Below are 9,858 nucleotides of genomic sequence, written 5' to 3' on the forward strand. Positions count from 1 at the left end.
TCTCTCTTGACTCCTCTCCTTTTTTTTCCCCATTAGCTGCTAAGCCTGACATTTCTCATTTGTGTTTTCTTCCCACACCATCATTTGTTTGATTTTATACCTGTAGAAATATCCTCAAATGTACCAAAATGGAGAAGAGCTCATTAGGAAATGGTGGGGAACTGGATAACTGAGAAAGGGAAAAAGAGCAAACCATGAAATAGGAAAGTATGGTGATTTACAGGCAAAGATATTTGCCACCATTTGGTGGCTAAATGGCATTGTCTACCACATATTATTGAAATCACTGTAGCTTCCTTTGTGAGAATGAGGTCTGTGTCTAACGTTACCTCAGTTGGTTGGAGCATGGAGCTAATGACACCCAGGTTGTGGTTTTGATACCCATATGGGCCATTCACTTTAGAGATGGACTTGATGATCCTTGTGGAGCTCTTCCAACTCAGAACATACTGTGAAATCTGTGTGGGTGAGGTGGATGGCTTTATCTGAGAAGAGGGGCACAGGGTTGCTGTTTCTGTAAGCCCCATGACAATGTGGAGACATCTGACTTTTTCTTCCTTAAGCTGCCCACAATAACTCTGAATTTTCTCCTTAAATGCTTTCCTTCCTACAGCTCAGTGTTGTGAACAAATGCAATATCTGTTGGTGTTCTGTCAAAATGTCATTCTGGAAATTATCTTGGTGGATAGTAAGGTTCTGTTAAACCTGGTATGTGGTATCATCCACGTTGTCTTATTAATAAACTTTTTTGCAAGATTTTCATAGAGTTGGCATGTAATACCTACCATATAATAATGATGTCATATAGCATGGCATTTCAGGAGCTGGTACAACAGCTAAGTATGGCCCAATTAGTGCAGTAACTGTGTAGCAGTAGAATCAATGTAGAAATCTCTGACGGAATTCCTGTGAGGGTAAGATAGGGCAAGTAAGCAGGCATAATGTATTACTATTAATCAGTAAACATTATGATGCTAATGTAACATCTCCTTAAGTAGCCCTAGTACAACATATGCTGCATTAGTAGCAGATGTCACAAATTCTGAGGCCTAACATAACATGTGCTATCTCTATAAAAAAATAAGAAAATCGCTTCCATGTGAAAAATATATCCATAGCTTAGCTTTTTCTCTGCTCTTGTTAGGAAATTTTGAATACTAGTATTGTATTTTATTGGGGAGACAGTCAGCAGTTCTGGCCAAGAATACAGTGTAAGTTTAGGGTTGAAAACAGATACAATATGTCACATTGTGGAGGAAATAGTTTTCTTGCATGCATTAGTTTTACATTGTAGAGCAATGTATTTGGTTGGGACCAAGAGACCACAGACAGGGAGTAGATGGAGGCTGCGATGATGGTGAGAATATATAACAGTCTCTTCACACTAGATGCTTAAATTGTACTTCCCTGGAAAAATCCTGTTATTAACATTGTGTCTGAAAAGAATGTGTTTAGCACATATAAATGAAATCTGGATAATGTCATTAAAATCAGGTTTCCTTTACTGTACAACTTATTCAGTGCCTAAGAAAAAAATGAATGAGAAGGTGTCAATATTTATATTGTGACTCTTCCGTTGTTTGAAGTTATAAGCTTAATTTGCTTTTTGTTTTGGGTTGATTTTCATATTAAGATCCTGATGATGTAATTAGCTGTAGTCACTTAAGATGTTCCTATTCTTTGTGACTATTTTTTTTTTTTTTAATTATGGTCTAAATAAAAGACTGATAGGAGGGTAGCATATGAGAACTGTATCTCAGAGAAGTAAAAATCCACTGGACCATATTTGATAAAACTGGTATAGGGACATTACTTCTCTATATACTTCATTGCTGATATATGTACCGGAATGTATGTGTTCAAGGTAAATATTTAGATTTTTCAAATATATTTGGAAAAAAATAGAAGAATTAAAAGCATGAAATGACCTAGGAAACCTCCCACCCCTTCCATTCTGTACTGAGTATTAGAGAGTTTAGAAGCTTAATGTATTTAGTAAAATTAAGGTGATAAGCACATGAACTTGCTTTTTAATTTCTCCCCTGGAAGACAATAAATTTTACTTTGTATGACTGTAGGATAAAACTGTCAAGATGAATAGTTGCCATGCAAAAGTGTCTGTTCATAGCCTCAGGAAAACATAAAAAAGAGTGTAATTTATAAATATGCTCATGGCCAGTAAATTACTAACACGAGAGAAGTTTTGAGTCTAATTTAGGAATGCAAAATGTAGGCTTTCTCCAGGTGAAAGAAATCCAGACAAAAAATTAGTTTTAAAAATTAAAAAAATTGAATCCTGTTCTTTTGCTAGGGCACAATGATCACTTCTAGCTGACTTTACTTCCATACATTGCAGTTATGCTTACCAGTAGTTCTGTCTACTGAGATTTATTCATTCACCTGGAAGTAGGTTTGAATAAGTAAGTGGTGGATATCACTATGCTTACAGTAAAGCCATGGGTACTGTGAAGAATATAATGTTTTATGAGAGAGCCCCTTAAACTCAGTAGTAGAATCATGTGAACTGGGAATGAAAGCAGAGGCTCAGTTGTACCAGACAGAAGAGTTCAGCCAGGGATGCCTGGACCTGCCCAAGGGCTCCATTTTCCTTTGGGATCTCCAATGGAGAACTGAACACTGTATGGTGGGCATCAGACCAGCAACAAAAAACTGCTTCTGACTATCTGGGATGCTCACTGGATGAGCATCAGAGCAGTGGATGTTATACTGAACTGAAGTGAGATTTGGAGCCATTATCTGACCAGACAGCTCTTGTCTGGAATTTCTATTTCTTTAGAAAATTGTTATTCATATCAAGAGAGGTTTTTTTATTTTCCTTTTATTTAGGAAAAATATACTTGGTGTTTACAGGACAGTGAATGATTTGTCAAAGGCTTCCTGAACGTTGCTGGAGAAGAAAGTATTCTTAGGAAGTATGATAATGTGTTAATGGTCTAAGCCACAATTATATTTATTTGCAAAAATTGGACTATTTAACTAAAGAATTGCATATAAATAATTATCCCAATTATTCCTGCTTCCAATATTAAGCACGTACTACTGCAAAGTTAAAATATGTTTCCATTCAGAAATAACTCTGGAGAAAATTATACATATATCCAAAATTGAAATATGTCTAAATGGAGGGGGAAAAAGTACGTCAGAAGTTTTTAACAAGTTTTTTAAGGATCCCCCTGAGTAGTGTTTTCTACCTTTTAACCAGTTTTAGGATGAAAGAACATGTTGAGAAGATTAAAAAAAAAATTGTGTCAATATTGATAGAGGAAAAAATGTAAAATGGAAATATCAACAGATTCATGTCTCTGACATCACACCTGGATAGAGTGTCCTGTTGGGTTGTGCAGAATTCCATTACCTAAATACAAAAGAGTGCTACAATGACGACAATATCAATTAACTCTGTTCAAGTCTAGTTTATTTAATTATTGAAATTAAAACCTAAACTGCCAAAAAAAAAAAATGTATTAGTAAAATATTTTCCTGACAAATATGTGGCTTTGGATCAATGTGATTCATGTTTAAAAATAGGGCTATAAAATATCAGTGTGGTATGTACTAAATGAACTAAAGATAGGCTAGGTTACATGTGTCAAAGACTATGGTTAATGGAAAACCTTCTGAATCAAATGAAAATTTTCTTCCTCATGGAAGAAATGTAGGTTATTTGTCCTGGCCCACTGCCACACATTCTCTTCATCAATATCCTAGATAAAAAGTGAAATATTTAAAACTGCCCAATCTTCCAACTCTGGGTTTTGAACTCAAAAGTGGTAAAGGGCAGTTGTTGTAGCAAGACTTGTACATTCAAGCAATGCATATTTTAACACACTCAAGTTCAAAGTTTTTGATCTAAGTCCAAAGAAATCTCCCTGATGTAAAGCATACTTCTTTCCTTGCATGATTTTATAAATATTCTGGAAAATTTGAGAATTTTTAAACACTTTAGAAAAGATAAAATTAGTGCATTCTTGCTCTGCACCCGTCTCCTCTACCTTATTAAGTCATGAAAAGCATGCAGATTTCAAGTAATATCTTTTGATGACTGGTGAGGACAAGAAGAGTCCTTCTTAGAGAAAGCTAGTAGGAAGCAAACACAAGCCTTATGGATCAGGAGGGATTTTGTCATACTCGTTAATCTTGATTTTCCCATCTAATTACGTGTGTCCTCTTTGCCCTTTTCTCCTGAAATGCAAGAATTCTTTGTGTCTGAAGGGGACCATTTTCTGTCTAAACAAGTGTTTAAAAATCAACTTCCACAACTCCATCACCTTCAAAGGAAGTGTTACAATTAAATGATAAAGTGCTGAAATCCTGTTCTTCCCTATGGTAGAGACAGAAGAGAACAAGGTCCTGCCACCTGCATCTTACAGTCAAGAAACTGAATCCAACAAATCATTCGGCACCTTCTGTGAGGTTTTGAACTTCCAGCTTTCGAAGACTTCCATGAGTTATTTCACAGCATTATGAAGTGAAGGGAACTTTAGGGGGCAAAACATTGTTTGTGATGTACTTAGCTAAAGAACTTAGGCTGAATTTTATTAGGTAGTTTCTTTCTTCTTAAGGAATCAGTCAGTGTCTTCCCATATGATTTTGTAGAATTGAGATCCAATGAATAAAATATTCCACTTCATCATAAAATACGATGTTTATTAAATGCACATTAAAAAGAAAATTACTGGATACATGCAGAGCTTGCAGTGATGTTAGGGAGGACTGGATTAATCAGCCTGATTTTAGTGGAGTTTATTTGTAAAACATAACTTATTACACTGTCATAGGATATGCTATACTGGCGCCTCATCCCAGAATTTTATTGTAACTATTACAGCTTTCAGTAGTCAAGCAAGGAACTCCATAAAAGCACCCTGAAATTGCTTTTTTGAAATTCCATCCCTGCTTACAACTATAAACTCTGGAGAACTGAAATTTTAATAAAATAACTCAGGAGTATTTAATTTTCCTCTACTCTGGATCTGCTCCCTTACTTATTCTGTAAGCTATTAAATGTTCAGTCCTGTAAAGCCTGCACTTGATCTTCAGAATGTGCAGAGATGCCAAGGCATGACTGAAGAAAGCACGGAAAAGAAGAGCTGCAAAATGCTACTGACTTTGTTGTGTTAGTTACTACTTCAAATGAGAATGCACAATCCCTACTCTCTCTCTGTATCCACAGTAACAGGAGGGAGAGATGAAGGAATAGAGTTGATTTAATTGTGCAGACATAAATAAAATTTTCAGGCCAGGGAAAAAAAAGCCATTGCATAAACACTAGACCATTTTCTGGTACATCCAGCCACCTAGAGAAGGAGCTCATCATCGCATCATGACATAAAATCAATATCTTGCAAAAGTCAGAAATAAGATCATGAAAGAGCAAGGTGTTGTAACTACAAAGGTTGCATATATCCAGTTTGGTATTTAGGATATCAGACTTAGCGAAGGGAAAAAAAGGCAAGAATCTTTCTCATTCAGAAGTGTGCAACAATGTGAGACAAAATAGGCATTTAACAAGCTTCTGTTTATGTTTTTATCAAGATGAATTTGGATGGGTTTGAAGAGCTGTACTTTCTGCAATAATCACTCCAATGAAGTACTTAGAAAATCATGTTTTAGCAATATTTCTGTTATGACAGTAATTGGTAAAAAGAAGCAAAACTGAAGAATGTTTGTGGATATTTATGGAGCAATATTTATTACATTTCAGTAATATTTTCTAGGGTACCTCGTGCACAACCCTGATGCTGTAAAAGGAGAGAGGATGATGAACTCACTTATACTGGGGAAAATAAATCCTAGTGATTTTTTATTTGTAGGAACTTTTGGAAGATTTATATCATTATAAATTAAACTGGTAAAGAAATATTGATGCAACAGAGAAATTACTGCATTTTTCCATGGGATTGACATAATAAAAACCTCATTAAATCAAGTAATTGTACAGTGTAGTGGATCTTTTTTCATACAGATTTTTATTGCCTATATCAGGCCTTTACTTAATGATATTATTGTAACCTATCTGCATTCATGTCATCTGTACGGGAGTATCTCAAGGCAAAATTTGGCCATGCAGGACAGGTTGACATGGGAATTAGTTCATTTTTTAGCACGGGGTTTTGAAAACAGACTCAATCCCATTATGTTTTTCCAAATGAAACCTACTTCAGTGGTCATTCTACCCATGAGGCACTCTCACGGAATCACAGAATCTTCTGAGTCGGAAGGGACCCACAAGGATAATTGAATCCAACTCTTAAGTGACCTCTACAGGGATTGAACCCATGGTGTTGGCATTATTAGCACCATGTTTGACCAACTTAGTTAATCATCCCCTCTTCTGCATTTCTAGCTAACCACTTCACATGACAGTGCAAAAAAATTTGCTCTTCCTTCCTTTTTTTCCCCTCTCAAAACCTTCATTTTCAGAGTTAGAGTGAAATCAGAACTTTTAAAAGCAGAGAATTATACCTAAGTAACAGTTTCAAGGAGGCTCATTTGGATCCTACTCTGAGCTGCTGGACCAAAGATCTGAACATGTTCCAAATGAACATCATAATCACTGAAATATTGGTTATTCAGAAAGCAAGTGCAGAGGTCTGGTTCTCACTCTGGTTTGATCAATTCCTTCCTGAGCTTGAGAAACCTCCAGTGTCAAAATTCCTTCTGTACAGGAGTTAGCATTTTGTATGAAAATTTCCTGATAAGTGCAAGGTATGGGGAATGGTCTCAGTTCCAAATCTAGGAGCTATTGTATTATTTTCGTACTGCTGTATTATTATTATGTCTACTTAACTCTTACTTTAATCACTCTGTGTTGATTGGGACCATTAACTCTGAATTTAGCTTTACAATGAAAATGGGAGAAAATATAATGCTGCTAGCAAATATGTGATCTAAGATCTAAAATAAAAGGAAACAGAAAAACAGAAGACAAAAAAAAAAAGCATATTACAGGGACAAATTTGGAGGTATCCACTTTGTATCACAATCTGTTGTTGATGTTTGAAGTGTTGTAATTCAGCTGCAAGTCATTGACTGAGAATTCCCCTGGAAGAGAATGTCTCCTGTTGCTCCACTCAGTCTCAGCAGAAAGCAGGTGTGTGTGTACTGAAAACAATATACATATTTCTGCTACAATATACATATTTCCATCCAGTCTGGGATCTATTCAGAGATATGGCTGAACCAAATCTAAAATAAATACCTACACAAGTGAGATTAAAGTTGCAGTGTGAATTTGTGCATGTCATATGATCTTGAAGACTTATGTATAAGCAAAACTGTTGGAGGGGACAAAGAGTAGTTAAAATTCATAAATCTCCATGGGGTATACAGACATCTACATAAAACATTCCAAAACATTTTTATTAAAGTAATTTAAATATATGCTGATGCCTATCCTCCCAGCAACAAATATTTTATTAAATGTTTTTGTCCAACTGCATTCTTTCTACTAACTTCCTTTTGACTACTGATATCACTAAGAATTTGAAAATCAATGCCTGAAAATTGGGATCCAACTCATAAGACGAGTCATCCAAAAAAAGTGATAATTGAGATAGGAAGCTATAAAGTCAGAAAGAATTTCTAAGAAGAAGGTAAACCCCACTGTTAACAGATTTACTGTAACAGTTAACACTGTTAACATCTGGTAGTGATGGACAATACACTGATTTCATAACAGCACTGCAACTGAAGCTGGATGCAGCACCATTAGGGTTAGGCCCTGCTGTACTACACTGCACCCACACACGCCTCTGCTCTGCTTACCACTCCACTGTGCCCCTGCCTGCCTTACACTATTACTCATCACAGTGTCAAAGAAAAGCTGTCCTGGGACAGCTTTGGATTTGTATCAGAGGTGATGTGGCTTTGACAGAAGCTATAAATAATTTATTCTTATTTTGTTCTTGGTCTTGGGGTTTAAGAGTTTTTTCATTCAAATCTTGACTAGTAGATTTTATAATTCTCTCTGAATTACTATATTATAATGAAGGGCTTGCAGAAAGATCTTCTAATATCAGTAATGAGAGACCTACAAAATGTTCACCCAAGCCGAAACTGTCCTTTGCTAAAAAGGCTGGTAAAACTCACCTCCTTCAAGCTTCCTGCATTTGGATGACGTCAGTGAAAGATGAGTGCTTCCACTGAAAGATGCTATTCCCAGGTGCATGACGCAGAGTTCTCTTTATCTCAAAACTCTTAAGTATAAGGTAGGGGAGAAGGGGAAAATACAATCAGCACAGTTTTCCTGAAACAGGATCTACAAAATCTACAAATGTATGGCTTCCAATGTCTGCCAAAAGGGAGGTAACACATTAATATTTTTCCTCTTGCATGATAGCTTTAAAATCTGTACATACAATATGCGTTGCCTTTCCTTTAACATTTGTGCTTATTTATAGATGTGGCCACTGAATGTGAATTACAGCTTGAAAGTCATTAGTCTTTTAATTTTTAAAAAAAATATCAAAAGGAAACTAAAGCGTCACATTGAAGAGCAGAAGACATTCACAAGACATCCACAATTTTGTGAGAATGGCATGCTGATAGTAAGAGCATATCATTTTATGTCTACCTCATGTGGAGTCTTACCTCATACCAGTAACAGTATCATATTGGATTAGACAGACATCATCTTTGATACTGAGTAGTAGTACCTTTTTCCCTCCTTACTTTATTAGTGATATATTCCTGAAGAGTTCATTATTAATGTTTGCCAATGACAACTTTGATTTCAAGATGTCCCCTTGCACTGTGACAACAGGTAAGGATTAAGGATGTCAGACTGCTGGATGAAAGAAATCTCTCCAGACGTTCCAAGTTAACTGATTCTCACATCCCTCAGGCTCTCAAATATATGTACAAAATAAAATGTGCACAGCTCTAAACAAAGTGCTTGTAGTGAGGAGTGTTTGACCTTTATGAAAAAACCAAAATGTCTAGGCCTATACACAATACTGCAGCAGTCTTCAAACATCTCATCACTAGGAAATACCTTTTATCAATTATCCATCAGGAGATTAGCTTGCATTACTGACACTGTGAAAGTGAAATGTTCAGCTAAAATAAGCAGTACCTTGTTTTTTTAGTGATTACATGTTATTTAAAAAAAAAAAAAGTCAAGAGACATGAGGAGAAGCTTTGATGAAATTCATGTCTATGTATGCATGAATGTCATGTATGTATGTATATATAAATAAATAAACAAACACAGACACACACAGAGTATTTGTGAACCCTTAAATAAATGTTTTGAAATCAGGTAGACAGCTCCAGTGTATCCAACAAGTGTTTGAAGGAACCACAGTCAAACTGTAAGGCACCCGGCTACTGATAATTACAAACAAAATGAATTCAACTGTTGTAATTTTGCACAAGTTCCATGGGGGTTTGGGAGGCTGCTTTTTCTTGTTAGTGTGTTTTAATTAATGCAACTGTTCTAAGTAGATTATTTGAATGCAGATACTTCTACAAGTAGCACATAAGAAAATAAGATACAACCTAAATAAGTGGAAATCCACCTTCATAAAACTAATACAATTTTCTGTCATTCTCGCTATAAAAAACAGTGTGGTTAATCATGTGAAAATATTGGTGCTTTCTCCTAGGAAATGTGACAAGAACCTTGATTGCACAGAAATTGGATGGGGAAAAATGCCATTTCTTCAGTGTCAGACTAACTGCTTCTGCAAGAAATATTGGACGCAAAATCTGTTTTTTTGTTTGCTGTAAGGATGCTTTTCCCATAGTTCACTTCATATTTTTTTTTTTTTTTCAACTAAGGAAGATATTTAGCTATCTAAACATTAAACCTATTTTTCGGTCTGTCTTTATCTC

The sequence above is a fragment of the Corvus cornix genome, chromosome 1A, assembly GCF_000738735.6.
Source record: "Corvus cornix cornix isolate S_Up_H32 chromosome 1A, ASM73873v5, whole genome shotgun sequence".
Taxonomy (NCBI): Eukaryota; Metazoa; Chordata; class Aves; order Passeriformes; family Corvidae; genus Corvus; species Corvus cornix.